Here is a 16,204-nt window from a genome sequence, read left to right as displayed (position 1 = left end):
ACAAACCTCCACATGTATCCCTGAACTTAAAAGTTTTTTTAAAACAAACAAACAAACAAAAAACGGAGAGAGATAAACAAAGAAGGACTGAAGAAAATGTAACAATAAGAGAAAACCAGAGATAAGTGAACAGGTAGAGGCTGAGTTCTGGAACAGGTAGAGGCTCTGAGTTCCAGCATGGAGAAAAAGCTTATTCAGACTAAAAATTCCAGCTACTCTAGGCAAATTTAACCAGCTGCCAGGTCTGAGATCTAGGAACTTTTTAGGCATGATCTCACAGAGACAGAAGTATCTGGTTAGGCCAAAGGTAAAACAGGAAATGACTAAAAAGTAAAACTAGGCTATGTGCAGAGGCAGGCACGAGAAAAACGTAAGTGAGAAAAGGCCAGAATGTCGTCTAGAGTGCTTGTACATTAGTTGTCTTTTGCACTTTAAATCAATGACTGCTGTATGGCCATGGGAAAAGGGAAAATAGAAAAACAGAAAGGGATTTTACATGGTAAGGTTACAGTCTGAAGAAAAGCAAAATCCAGAAGTTGCACACCAGCAACCTTGGCCTACAGATATTACATATATGTTCCAGTTGGTCTGAGCACACATGCACACACACACACACAAAATGTAAAAGCCAACTTCCAATTTGAGTAAAAAGCACAGGATATGACAACATTGGGCCTGCATTACTAAGGGCCATTGGTCTGTTGGATGAGAGGATTCACTGCCAGCTTTGGGTGTGGCAGCCTTCTATAGTTAACTGCAGCCACCGTTCAGATAACCCTGTTCACTCAAGTTACCCATTGTCCTCTGTTGATATTTGGTTTTGATAACCTTGTTTGTACCTTTTTTTTGTTTGTTTGTTTGTTTTTGAGACGGAGTCTCGCTCTGTCACCCAGGCTGGAGTGCAGTGGCCGGATTTCAGCTCACTGCAAACTCCGCCTCCTGGGTTTACGCCATTCTCCTGCCTCAGCCTCCCGAGTAGCTGGGACTACAGGCGCCGCCACCTCGCCCGGCTAGTTTTTTGTATTTTTTAGTAGAGACGGGGTTTCACCGTGTTAGCCAGGATGGTCTCGATCTCCTGACCTCGTGATCCGCCTGTCTCAGCCTCCCAAAGTGCTGGGATTACAGGCTTGAGCCACCGCACCCGGCCTTGTTTGTACCTTTTGAAGGACAAGAGAGATGACCATAAGTAAAAGAAATAAGTCAACATGGAGCAAGACGGCCGAATAAGAGCAGCTCCAGCCTCCAGCTCCCAATGCAAGCAACACAGAGGACGGGTGATTTCTGCATTTTCTTTCTTTTTTTTTTTTTTTTTTTAAAGATTGATGAGACAAATGTATTAAAGATAAAGATTAATTCAAGAGCACAGATATGATATGCATACTACTGAAATAAATAGTGTGATTTATAAATGAGAAAAAGTTAACAATGAACAGTATTTCAGAAGTTGAAAAGGTGACACTAACAGTGCTAAATACACAGGCTTTTATTTTCTTCAGATTGTTTTTTCATGAATATAAAGATGAGGAGTCCACTCTGCAACCTAAAAATATTTACTTATTAAAACTATATTAATACTTTAATAAACTATACAAAAAGGTCATGAGACAAACATCTGCATTTATGGAACTTCATGTCAGTCAGGCCAGTTCCCTGCAGAGGGAATTCCTAGCATGACCTCATTCATCTGTGAGGACACAGAGCAGTCCTTGTTTAGACAGACACATTCATCTACTGCTCAGCATGGTCGACCTTCCACTTCTTGATGGTTTCCTTCTGCTGTGAATGCGCATGTCCAGTTGTCTGCTTCTTAGAGCAGACATTTACCTTCCTCATCCACCAGCCATTGGAGGAGGACTAGGGCCATGCAGATGATTGATTCTACCCATTCTTCGGGGAGGGTTTCCCGGTGGCCCTCTTCCATCATCATATCTGGAATCAGATGAGTTTCCATAGCTTCTTCTTTTTTTCACATCTTGCTGAAGCAGAGTTTTGAAAAACAAAACCACAAACTCAGCTATTCCCCAGAAGAAATCTGTTATCAAAGATAATCTCCATGGAGACTGACTCCGGCTGTCCAACACTTGTCTGTTCGAGATATAAACCATCTTCTCCCACTACCCGGCTCCGGATCGACTGGGCACCTCGCCCCTCTCGGCTTCTCGATTTCTGCATTTTCAACTGAGGTACCAGGTTCATCTCACTGGGGAGTGCTGGATAATTGGTGCTGGTCAGCTGGTGCAGTCCGACCAGCGAGAGCCGAAGCAGGGCGAGCCATCGTCTCACCTGGGAAGCGCAAGGGAGAAAGGAATCCCTTTTCCTAGCCAAGGGAAACTGAGACACACAACACCTAGAAAGTCGGGTAACTCCCACCCTAATACTGTGCTTTACCAAGGGTCTTAGCAAACAGCACACCAGGAGATTATATCCCATACCTGGACAGGAGGGTCCCATGCCCACGGAGGCTTCCTCGTTGCTAGCACAGCAGCAACTGAGATCTAACTGCAAGGCAGTAGCGAGGCTGGGAGAGGGGTGCCCACCATTGCTGAGGCTTAAGTAGGTAAACAAAGCCCCCGGGAAGCTCGAACTGGGTGGAGCCCACCCCAGCTCAAGGGGGCCTGCCTGTCTCTGTAGACTAAACCTCTGGGTTCAGGGCATAGCTAAACAAAAAGCAGCAGAAACCTCGGCAGAGGTAAATGACCCTGTCTGACAGCTTTAAAGAGAACAGTGGATCTCCAAGCACAGAGGTTGAGATCTGAGAATGGACAGACTGTCTGCTCAAGTGGGTCCCTGACCCCTGAGGAGCCTAACTGGGAGACATCCCCCACTAGGTGCAGACCTACACCTCACACCTCACATGGGGGGGTACACCCCTGAAACGAAGCTTCCATAGCAAGAATCAGACAGCAACACTCGCTGTTCAGCAATATTCTATCTTCTGCAGCATCCACTGTTGATACTCAGGCAAACAGGGTCTGGAGTGGACCTCAAGCAATCTCTAACAGTCCTACAGCTGAGGGTCCTGACTGTTAGAAGGAAAACTAACAAAGAGAAAGGACACCCACACGAAAATTCCATCAGTTCATCACCGTCATCAAAGACCAAAGGCAGATAAAACCACAAAGATGGGGAAAAAGCAGGGTAGAAAAGCTGGAAATTCAAAAAATTAAAGTGCATCTCGCCCTCCAAAGGAACGCAGCTGATCGCCAGCAGCGGATCAAACTGGATGGAGAATGACTTTGACAAGTTGAGAGAAGAAGGCTTCAGTCGATCAAACTTCTCAGAGCTAAAGGAGGAACTACATAACCAGCGCAAAGAAACTAAAAATCTTGAAAAAAGAATAAAAGAATGGATAACTAGACTAATCCATGCAGAGAAGGCCATAAACAAACTGACAGAGATAAAAACCATGACACGAGAAATACATGACAAATGCACAAGCTTCAGTAATCACTCGATCAACTGGAAGAAAGAGTATCAATGATTGAAGATAAAATGAATGAAATGAAGTGAGAAGAGAAGTCTAGAGAAAAAAGAGGAAAAAGAAATGAACAAAGCCTCCAAGAAATATGGGATTATGTGAAAAGGCCAAATCTATGTCTGATTGGTGTGCATGAAAGTGAGGGGGAAAATGGAACCAAGTTGGAAAACACTCTGCAGGATATCATCCAGGGGAACTTCCCCAACCTAGTAAGGCAGGCCAACATTCAAATTCAAGAAATACAGAGAATGCCACAGAGATACTCCTTGAGAAGAGCAACTCCAAGACACATAATTGTCAGATTCACCAAAGTTGAAATGAAGGAAAAAATCTTAAGGGCAGCCAGAGAGAAAGGTCAAGTTACACACAAAGGGAAGCCCATCAGACTAAAAGCAGATCTCTCAGCAGAAACTCTACAAGCCATAAGAGAGTGGGGGCCAATATTCAACATTCTTAAATAAAAGAATTTTCAACCCAGAATATCATATGCAGTCAAACGATGTTTCATAAGTGAAGGAGAAATAAAATCCTTCACAGACAAGCAAATGCTTAGAGATTTTGTCACCACCAGGCCTGCCCTACAAGAGCTCCTTAAGGAAGCACTAAACATGGAAAGGAAAAACAGGTACCAGCCATTGCAAAAACATGCCAAAATGTAAAGACCATCGATGCTAGGAAAAAACTGCATCAACTAACAAGCAAAATAACCAGCTAATATCACAATGACAGAATCAAGTTCACACATAACAATATTAACCTTAAATGTAAATGGACTAAATGGTCCAATTAAAAGCCACAGACTGGCAAACTGGAGAAAGAGTCAAGACCCATCAGTTTTCTGTATTCAGGAGACCCATCTCACATGCAGAGGCACACATAAGCTCAAAATAAAGGGATGGAGGAAGATCTACCAAGCAAATGGAGAACAAAAAAAAGCAGGGGTTGCAATCCTAGTCTCTGATAAAACAGACTTTAAGCCATTAAAGAAGAAAAGAGACAAAGAAGGCCATTACATAATGGTAAAGGGATCAAGTCAACAGGAAAAGCTAACTATCCTAAACATATATGCACCCAATACAGGAGCACCCAGATTCATAAAGCAAGTCCTTAGAGACTTACAAAGAGACTTAGACTTCCATACAATAATAATAGGAGACTTCAACACCCCACTGTCAACATAAGACAGATCAACAAGACAGAAAGTTAACAAGGATATTCAGGAATTGAATTCAACTCTACACCAAGTGGACCTAATAGACATATACAGAACTCTCCACCCCAATCAACAAAATATACATTCTTCTCAGCACCACATCACACTTATTCCAAAATTGACCACATAGTTGGAAGTAAAGCACTCCTTAGCAAATGTAAAAGAACAGAAACTATAACAAACTGTCTCTCAGACCACAGTGCAATCAAACTAGAACTCAGGACTAAGAAACTCAATCAAAATCGCTCAACTACATGGAAACTGAACAACCTGCTCCTGAATGACTACTGGGTACATAACGAAATGAAGGCAGAAATAAAGATGTTCATTGAAACCAATGAGAACAAAGACACAACATACGAGAATGTCTGGGACACATTTAAAGCAGTGTGTAGAGGGAAATTTATAGCACTAAATGCCCAGAAGAGAAAGCTGGAAAGATCTAAAATTAACACCCTAACATCACAATTAAAAGAACTAGAGAAACAAGAGCAAACACATTCAAAAGCTAGCAGAAGGCAAGAAATAACTAAGATCAGAGCAGAACTGAAGGAGATAGAGACACAAAAAAACCTCCAAAAAAATCAATGAATCCAGGAGCTGGTTTTTTGAAAACATCAACAAAATTGATAGACCGCTACCAAGACTAATAAAGAAGAAAAGAGAGAAGAATCAAATAGATGCAACAAAAAATGATAAAGGGGATATCACCACCGACCCCACAGAGATATAAACTACCATCAGAGAATACTATAAACACCTCTACACTAATAAACTAGAAAACGTAGAAGAAATGGATAATTTCCCGGACACTTACACTCTCCCAAGACTAAACAAGGAAGAAGTTGAATCTCTGAATAGACCAATAGCAGGTTCTGAAATTGAGGCAATAATTAATAGCCTACCAACCAAAAAAAGTCCAGGACCAGACTGATTCACAGTCGAATTCTACAGAGGTACAAGGAGGAGCTGGTACCATTCCTTCTGAAACTATTCCAATCAATAGAAAAAGAGGGAATCCTCCCTAACTCATTTTATGAGGCCAGCATCATCCTGATACCAAAACCTGGCAGAGACAAAACAAAAAAAGAGAATTTTAGACCAATATCCCTGATGAACATCGATGCAAAAATCCTCAATAAAATACTGGCAAATCGAATCCAGCAGCACATCAAAAAGTTTATCCACCATGATCAAGTGGGCTTCATCCCTGGGATGCAAGGCTGGTTCAACATACGTATCAATAAACGTAATCCAGCACATAAACAGAACCAAAGACAAAAACCACATGATTATTTCAATAGATGCAGAAAAGGCCTTTGACAAAATTCAACAGCCTTTCATGCTAAAAAACTCTCACTAAATTCGGTATTGATGGAACCTATCTCAAAATAACAAGAGCTATTTATGAGAAACCCACAGCCAATATCATACCGAATGGGCAAAAACTGGAAGTATTCCCTTTGAAAACTGGCACAAGACAGGGATGCCCTCTCTCGCCACTCCTATTCAACATAATGTTGGAAGTTCTGACTAGGGCAATCAGGCAAGAGAAAGAAATAAAGCGTATTCAGTTAGGAAAAGAAGAAGTCAAATTGTCCCTGTTTGCAGATGACATGATTGTATATTTAGAAAACCCCATCATCTCAGCCCACAATCTCCTTAAGCTGACATGCAACTTCAGCAAAGTCTCAGGATACAAAATTAATGTGCAAAAATCACAAGCATTCTTATACACCAGTAACAGACAAACAGAAAGTGAAATCATGAATGAACTTCCATTCACAATTGCTTCAAAGAGAATAAAACACCTAGGAATCCAACTTACAAGGGATGCAAAGGACCTCTTCAAGGAGAATGACAAATCACTGCTCAGTGAAATAAAAGAGGACACAAACAAATGGAAGAACATACCATGCTCATGGATAGGAAGAATCAATATAGTGAAAATGGCCATACCGCCCAACATAATTTATAGATTCAATGCCATCCCCATCAAGCTACCAATGACTTTCTTCACAGAATTGGAAAAAATTGCTTTAAGTTCATATGGAATCAAAAAAGAGCCCGCATTGCCAAGACAATCGTCAGCCAAAAGAACAAAGTTGGAGGCATCACGCTACCTGACTTCAAACTATACTACAAGGCTACAGTAACCAAAACAGCATGGTACTGGTACCAAAACAGAGATATAGACCAATGGAACAGAACAGAGCCCTCAGAAATAATACCACACATCTACAGCCATCTGATCTTTGACAAACCTGACAAAAACAAGAAATGGGGAAAGGATTTCCTATTTAATAAATGATGCTGGGAAAACTGGCTAGCCATAAGTAGAAAGCTGAAACTGGATCCTTTCCTTACTCCTTATACGAAATTTAATTCAAGATGGATTAGAGACTTAAATGTTAGACTAAAAACCATAAAAACCCTAAAAGAAAACCTAGGCAATACCATTCAGGACATATGCATGGGCAAGGACTTCATGTCTAAAACACCAAAAGCGATGGCAACAAAAGCCAAAATTGACAAATGGGATCTAATTAAACTAAAGAGCTTCTACTCAGCAAAAGAAACTACCATCAGAGTGAACAGGCAACCTAAAGAATGGGAGAAAATTTTTGCAATCTACTCATCTGACAAAGGGCTAATATCCAGAACCTACAAAGAACTCAAACAAATTTACAAGAAAAAAACAAACAACCCCATCAAAAAGTGGGCAAAGGATATGAACAGACATTTCTCAAAAGAAGACATTCATACAGCCAACAGACACATGAAAAAATGCTCATCATCACTGGCCATCAGAGAAATGCAAATCAAAACCACAATGAGATACCATCTCACACCAGTTAGAACAGCAATCATTAAAAAGTCAGGAAACAACAGGTGCTGGAGAGGATGTGGAGAAATAGGAACACTTTTACACTGTTGGTGGGATTGTAAACTGGTTCAACCATTGTGGAAAACAGTATGGCGATTCCTCAAGGATCTAGAACTAGAAATACCATATGACCCAGCCATTGCATTACTGGGTATATACCCAAAGGATTATAAATCATGCTGCTATAAAGACACATGCACACGTATGTTTATTGTGGCACTATTCACAATAGCAAAGACTTGGAATCAACCCAAATGTCCATCAGTGACAGACTGGATTAAGAAAATGTGGCACATATACATCATGGAATACTATGCAGCCATAAAAAAGGGTGAGTTCATGTCCTTTGTAGGGACATGGATGCAGCTGGAAACCATCATTCTCAGCAAACGTTCACAAGAACAGAAAACCAAACACCACATGTTCTCACTCATAGGTGGGAACTGAACAATGAGATCACTTGGACATGGGAAGGCGAACATCACACACTGGGGCCTATTATGGGGAGGGGGCAGGGGGGAGGAATGGCATTGGGAGTTATACCTGATGTAAATGACGAGTTGATGGGTGCTGACGAGTTGATGGGTGCAGCACACCAACATGGCACATGTATACACATGTAACAAACCTGCACATTGTGCACATGTACCCTAGAACTTAAAGTATAATTAAAAAAAAAGAAAGAGAGAAAGAAAGAAAGAAAGAAAGAAAGAAAGAAAGAAAGAAAGAAAGAAAGAAAGAAAGAAAGAAAGAAAGAAAGTCTCCCAGGGTGGATACATGTAAAGGAGTAGGGAGCAGACTTTCACCCTAAAAATGGGAGAAAACAGGCTCTATCCAACAGGCTCTGTCCAATTCTCCCAGCTTGTCTGACAGTTTTAATTTTATTTGCATACATTTAATCATTTCCAGCCCAATGAGAGCCATAAAAAGAAATATGTGATTACATAACAGTTTCATTTTATGTAATCAAGAAGTTCAATGATCCTTTAAATGTTTCATATTATTATTGACCTCCCTAACATCTGACCTGAGCAGCTGCTCTTTGGGGAGCTGTCATGAATGACCACAAGCTGATGACAGACAGGGGAAACATAAGAGCAACAGTTCACTGCAGCTGTGGTCTACTTGGAAGTAAAAAACACTGCCAGTCCACTCTAGCAGGTGGCCACGAAGAACAAGGAGCTTCTGGAATTAAGACTTAGGATAGATCAGGGATTCTAAAAGTGCTGCAGCACTGACTACAGGTGTAAATCAAAGCAGATTTCCTTTGCATACTACGGGAAGCAACATGCAGTAATGTTTGGTTCTTTTAGGATACACAAACACACCTAGTATCCACTGTCCCTGGAACCAGAGATAACCTAAGTACAAATTAGGAGAGAAGCAGGTACAAATTACCAGGACTTGATGATATCTACATGTTGATGTTGTATATGCATACAGAACCCACACTTTTGGGGAGACCCAGAAATCCAATAAAGAGGTATTGATTGACAATTTGCATTTCAGCACAAAGTCTCCCTCTTGTTGGAAGAATCTGTTTTTATCCACTGAGGCCCAAATCTACTTTAACTGGTTCTGCAGAATGATACCATAAAACAGAGGACAAGCAGACTAACTTCCATAAACTAAAATTCTCCATGGTTCTACATTAGGTACTTACAGAAATTCTGAAAGTTTCATCACTTATTATGTGATGCAAAAAAGTGTATGGAGTATCTTAGTAATAATCGAGAGAAGTATCAATTCATGTGCCATTTCTGCCTTTCCCCAATCCCCTTTAGAAGTTGAAAGCAGAATGCAGAGTTACTATAGCATATGGTCAGGATGGTCAGCTCAGAAACATGTTTTATGGTTATTATCAGTTAAAGAGAATAATATTAGCCATCAGAATACTTGTAATCAAGATCCAGCTCTGCCACTTAATAGCCAAGTGATCTTGGGCAAGTCACTTCAGCTCTCTGAACCTCAGTTTAATCACCTATAAAATGAAAATTTAAAAAACTGAGACACATAACTATCAGAGTTAATGGAGGATCCAATTAAATAAAGCATGAGCGCACATTTTTATAGGCCGTAAAATACTTCACACCTAGAAGGGTAATATTAGTGGGCAGTTTCATACGATGCTTTGCACTTATACCAGATTCACTTCAGCTGCTTTGCAGAAAAGCATGCAACAGATAGAGAAAAACCCAACGATGGTATCCATTTTCCCAGGGAAAGTCAAAGTCATAACATGAATAACATTCAAACCCTGGGTAATATGTTCAAAATAGATGAAAGAAGAGTGGAAGTGGGCATCATTCCTCTTGAGGTAGCTGAACTTGGCTGACATTGCATTTCCATAACATCAGCTACCCAGAGCAAGAGAGGCCTTTCCCCATTCTCTATTTTTGGCCAGATTAAAACCTAGGACTACACATTTACTGAATATCATGCAAAGCATTTCCAAAATAAATAATGAATAGTATTGAGGATAATAATGATTATTATATGTAATAATAATTAGAAATAATCATAATAAGCTATTATCATTAGTTCTAATCCTCTGAATTAGATCTCTCAAAATTTGAATATTCTGCAACTTCAAGTTTGGGTGTGGAACCAACAGCCATCACATGTCTATTCTGAAATCTGTCATGGAGTATTTCAAAACACCTAAGAACCACTGTGACTCTTAGAACTAAATGATACAATGCATTAGTTAGACTACACCACAGTAAGAATCGTTAGTTGAAAACACAGGAAGGATTTAAACAGATGTTTCTTATTCAGATGCCGACTTTCAAAGTATGATGTGCTTTCAACCAAGATATTTTAACTACTTTCTTTAAAATACTGACATGTGAAAATTTAAAATGATCCCTATTCTCAAGTGTCTGTTTCATCCAGCAACTTAATTTTAAAATATTCTACTAACTAATGTTGGATATATGCAAAGAAATACATGTGAAACTTATGCTGTGAAGTACAAGAACCTAGTAATTTAATAACTGGAACCTGCTTTAGTAATAGAAGTACAGAGAACAATACTAATTCAGGATCTTGCAATGCCTGAAGGTCATTATTCAAACATCAGGATGCAGAGCAAATTGTCAAGCAGGTGAAAATTATTTTTTCACACTCGCTTTTCCTTCATTTACCCCTTCTAGGGTTATGTGAATTTTGTTTTTTTTTTGTTTTTTTTTTTTTTTCTTTTTTTATTTTTTATTATACTTTAAGTTCTAGGGTACATGTGCATGACGTTTATATCATGTATAACTCCCCAATACAATCCCTCCCTCCTCCCCCCTCCCCATGATAGGCCCCAGTGTGTGATGTTCCCCTTCCCGAGTCCAAGTGATCTCATTGTTCAGTTCCCACCTATGAGTGAGAACATGCGGTGTTTGGTTTCTCTTCTTGTGATAGTTTGCTAAGAATGATGGTTTCCAGCTGCATCCATGTCCCTACAAAGGACACAAACTCATCCTTTTTGATGGCTGCATAGTATTCCATGGTGTATATGTGCCACATTTTCTTAATCCAGTCTGTCACAGATGGACATTTGGGTTGATTCCAAGTCTTTGCTATTGTGAATAGTGCCGCAATAAACATACGTGTGCATGTGTCTTTGTAGTAGAGTAATTTATAATCCTTTGGGTATATACCCAGTAGTGGGATGGCTGGGTCATATGGTACATCTAGTTCTAGATCCTTGAGGAATCGCCATACTGTTTTCCATAATGGTTGAACTAGTTTACAATCCCACCAACAGTGTAAAAGTGTTCCTATTTCTCCACATCCTCTCCAACATCTATTGTTTCCTGACTTCTTAATGATTGCCATTCTAACTGGTGTGAGATGGTATCTCATTGTGGTTTTGATTTGCATTTCTCTGATGGCGAGTGATGACGAGCATTTTTTCATGTGTCTGTTGGCTGTATGGATGTCTTCTTTTGAGAAATGTCTGTTCATATCCTTTCCCCACTTTTTGATGGGGTTGTTTGTTTTTTTCTTGTATATTTGTTTGAGTTCTTTGTAGATTCTGGATATTAGCCCTTTGTCAGATGAGTAGGTTGCAAAAATTTTCTCCCATTCTGTAGGTTGCCTGTTCACTCTGATGGTAGTTTCTTTTGCTGTGCAAAAGCTCTTTAGTTTAATGAGATCCCATTTGTCAATTTTGGCTTTTGCTGCCGTTGCTTTTGGTGTTTTAGACATGAAGTCCTTGCCCATGCCTATGTCCTGAATGGTACTACCTAGATTTTCTTCTAGGGTTTTTATGGTATTAGGTCTAACATTTAAGTCTCCAATCCATCTTGAATTAATTTTCGTATAAGGGGTAAGGAAAGGATCCAGTTTCAGCTTTCTACTTGTGGCTAGCCAATTTTCCCAGCACCATTTATTAAATAGGGAATCCTTTCCCCATTTCTTGTTTTTGTCAGGTTTGTCAAAGATCAGATGGCTGTAGATGTGTGGTATTATTTCTGAGGACTCTGTTCTGTTCCACTGGTCTATTCTCTGTTGTGGTACCAGTACCATGCTGTTTTGGTTACTGTAGCCTTGTAGTATAGTTTGAAGTCAGGTAGCGTGACGCCTCCAGCTTTGTCCTTTTGACCTAGGATTGTCTTGGCAATGCGGGCTCTTTTTTGGTTCCATATGAACTTTAAAGCAGTTTTTTCCAATTCTGTGAAGAAAGTCATTGGTAGCTTGATGGGGATGGCATTGAATCTATAAATAACCTTGGGCAGTATGGCCATTTTCACGATATTGATTCTTCCTATCCATGAGCATGGTATGTTCTTCCATTTGTTTGTGTCCTCTTTGATTTCACTGAGCAGTGGTTTGTAGTTCTCCTTGAAGAGGTCCTTTACATCCCTTGTAAGCTGGATTCCTAGGTATTTGATTCTCTTTGAAGCAATTGTGAATGGAAGTTCATTCCTGACTTGGCTCTCTGCTTGTCTGTTACTGGTGTATAAGAATGCTTGTGATTTTTGCACATTAATTTTGTATCCTGAGACTTTGCTGAAGTTGCTTATCAGCTTAAGGAGATTTTGGGCTGAGACAATGGGGTTTTCTAAATATACAATCATGTCATCTGCAAACAGGGACAATTGACTTCTTCTTTTCCTAACTGGATACCCTTGATTTCTTTCTCTTGCCTGATTGCCCTAGCCAGAACTTCCAACACGATGTTGAATAGGAGTGGTGAGAGAGGGCATCCCTGTCTTGTGCCAGTTTTCAAAGGGAATTTTTCCAGTTTTTGCCCATTCAGTATGATATTAGCTGTGGGTTTGTCGTAAATAGCTCTTATTATTTTGAGGTACGTTCCATCAATACCGAATTTATTGAGCGTTTTTAGCATAAAGGGCTGTTGAATTTTGTCAAAAGCCTTTTCTGCATCTATTGAGATAATCATGTGGTTCTTGTCTTTGGTTCTGTTTATATGCTGGATTACATTTATTGATTTGCGAATGTTGAACCAGCCTTGCATCCCAGGGATGAAGCCCACTTGATCATGGTGGATAAGCTTTTTGATGTGCTGCTGAATCCGGTTTGCCAGTATTTTATTGAGAATTTTTGCATCGATGTTCATCAGGGATATTGGTCTAAAATTCTCTTTTTTTGTTGTGTCTCTGCCAGGCTTTGGTATCAGGATGATGTTGGCCTCATAAAATGAGTTAGGGAGGATTCCCTCTTTTTCTATTGATTGGAATAGTTTCAGAAGGAATGGTACCAGCTCCTCCTTGTACCTCTGGTAGAATTCAGCTGTGAATCCATCTGGTCCTGGACTTTTTTTCGTGGGTAGGCTATAATTGTTGCCTCAATTTCAGAGCCTGTTATTGGTCTATTCAGGGATTCAACTTCTTCCTGGTTCAGTCTTGGGAGAGTGTAAGTGTCCAGGAAATTATCCATTTCTTCTAGATTTTCTAGTCGATTTGCGTAGAGGCATTTATAGTATTCTCTGATGGTTGTTTGTATTTCTGTGGGGTCGGTGGTGATATCCCCTTTATCATTTTTTATTGCGTCTATTTGATTCCTCTCTCTTTTCTTCTTTATTAGTCTTGCTAGCGGTCTGTCAATTTTGTTGATCTTTTCAAAAAACCAACTCCTGGATTCATTGATTTTTTGGAGGTTTTTTGTGACTCTATCTCCTTCAGTTCTGCTCTGATCTTAGTTATTTCTTGCCTTCTGCTAGCTTTTGAATGTGTTTGCTCTTGCCTCTCTAGTTCTTTTAATTGTGATGTTAAAGTGTCAATTTTAGATCTTTCCTGCTTTCTCTTGTGGGCATTTAGTGCTATAAATTTCCCTCTACACACTGCTTTAAATGTGTCCCAGAGATTCTGGTATGTTGTATCTTTGTTCTCATTGGTTTCAAAGAACATCTTTATTTCTGCTTTCATTTCGTTATGTACCCAGTAGTCATTCAGGAGCAGGTTGTTCAGTTTCCATGTAGTTGAGCGGTTTTGATTGAGTTTCTTAGTCCTGAGTTCTAGTTTGATTGCACTGTGGTCTGAGAGACAGTTTGTTATAATTTCTGTTCTTTTCCATTTGCTGAGGAGTGCTTTACTTCCAATTATGTGGTCAATTTTGGAATAAGTGCGATGTGGTGCTGAGAAGAATGTATATTCTGTTGATTTGGGGTGGAGAGTTCTATAGATGTCTATTAGGTCCGCTTGGTGCAGAGATGAGTTCAATTCCTGGATATCCTTGTTAACTTTCTGTCTCGTTGATCTGTCTAATGTTGACAGTGGAGTGTTGAAATCTCCCATTATTATTGTATGGGAGTCTAAGTCTCTTTGTAGGTCTCTAAGGACTTGCTTTATGAATCTGGGTGCTCCTGTATTGGGTGCATATATATTTAGGAGAGTTAGCTCTTCCTGTTGAATTGATCCCTTTACCATTATGTAATGGCCTTCTTTGTCTCTTTTGATCTTTGATGGTTTAAAGTCTGTTTTATCAGAGACTAGGATTGCAACCCCTGCTTTTTTTTGTTCTCCATTTGCTTGGTAGATCTTTCTCCATCCCTTTATTTTGAGCCTATGTATGTCTCTGCATGTGAGATGGGTCTCCTGAATACAGCAGACTGATGGGTCTTGACTCTTGATCCAGTTTGCCAGTCTGTGTCTTTTAATTGGAGCATTTAGTCCATTTACATTTAAGGTTAATATTGTTATGTGTGAACTTAATCCTGTCATTATGATATTAACTGGTTATTTTGCTCATTAGTTGATGCAGTTTCTTCCTAGCCTCGATGGTCTTTACATTTTGGCATGTTTTTGCAATGGCTGGTACCGGTTGTTCCTTTCCATGTTTAGGGCTTCCTTCAGGGTCTCTTGTAAGGCAGGCCTGGTGGTGACAAAATCTCTAAGCATTTGCTTATCTGTAAAGGATTTTCTTTCTCCTTCACTGATGAAACTTAGTTTGGCTGGATATGAAATTCTGGGTTGAAAATTCTTTTCTTTAAGAACGTTGAATATTGGCCCCCACTCTCTTCTGGCTTGTAGAGTTTCTGCCGAGAGATCTGCTGTTAGTCTGATGGGCTTCCCTTTGTGGGTAACCCGACCTTTCTCTCTGGCTGCCCTTAAGATTTTTTCCTTCATTTCAACCTTGGTGAATCTGGCAATTATGTGTCTTGGAGTTGCTCTTCTGGAGGAGTATCTTTGTGGCGTTCTCTGTATTTCCTGAATTTGAATGTTGGCCTGCCCTACTAGGTTGGGGAAGTTCTCCTGGATGATATCCTGAAGAGTGTTTTCCAACTTGGTTCCATTTTCCCCCTCACTTTCAGGCACCCCAATCAGACGTAGATTTGGTCTTTTTACATAATCCCATACTTCTTGCAGGCTTTGTTCATTTCTTTTTCTTCTTTTTTCTTTTGGTTTCTCTTCTCGCTTCATTTCATTCATTTGATCCTCAATCGCTGATACTCTTTCTTCCAGTTGATCGAGTCGGTTACTGAAGCTTGTGCATTTGTCACGTATTTCTCATGTCATGGTTTTCATCTCTGTCATTTCGTTTATGATCTTCTCTGCATTAATTAGTCTAGCTGTCAATTCTTCCACTTTTTTTTCAAGATTTTTAGTTTCTTTGCGCTGGGTACGTAATTCCTCCTTTAGCTCTGAGAAGTTTGATGGACTGAAGCCTTCTTCTCTCATCTCGTCAAAGTCATTCTCTGACCAGCTTTGATCCGTTGCTGGCGATGGGCTGCGCCCCTTGCAGGGGGAGATGCGCTCTTATTTTTTGAATTTCCAGCTTTTCTGCCCTGCTTTTTCCCCATCTTTGTGGTTTTATCTGTCTCTGGTCTTTGATGATGGTGACGTACTGATGGGGTTTTGGTATAGGTGTCCTTCCTGTTTGATAGTTTTCCGTCTGACAGTCAGAAGGACTGTCTGTTGGTCTGTTGGAGATTGCTTGACGTCCACTCCAGACCCTGTTTGCCTGGGTATCAGCAGCAGAGGTTGCCAAAGATAGAATATTGCTGAGCAGCGAGTGTACCTGTCTGATTCTTCCTTTGGAAGTTTCCTCTCAGGGATGACTCCACCCTGTGAGGTGTGGGGTGTCAGACTGCCCCTAGTGGGGGATGTCTCCCAGCTAGGCTACTCAGGGGTCAGGGACCCACCTGAGCAGGCAGTCTGTCCGTTCTCGG

General features: G+C 40.2%; 1 pseudogene across 1 annotated transcript; it reads right to left on the bottom strand.

Moving 5' to 3' along the window:
- Positions 1–1,465: 1,465 nt before the first annotated feature.
- Positions 1,466–2,166, bottom strand: LOC117065982 (annotated as a pseudogene). Its single transcript, XR_004430121.1, has one exon. The product of XR_004430121.1 is annotated as a selenoprotein K-like (transcript).
- Positions 2,167–16,204: the final 14,038 nt, after the last annotated feature.

The sequence above is a fragment of the Trachypithecus francoisi genome, unplaced genomic scaffold (genome assembly GCF_009764315.1).
Source record: "Trachypithecus francoisi isolate TF-2019V2 unplaced genomic scaffold, Tfra_2.0 Lachesis_group2, whole genome shotgun sequence".
Taxonomy (NCBI): domain Eukaryota; kingdom Metazoa; phylum Chordata; class Mammalia; order Primates; family Cercopithecidae; genus Trachypithecus; species Trachypithecus francoisi.
Note: the sequence above shows the minus strand (reverse complement) of the source record. Positions and strands in the feature narration are given on the sequence as shown.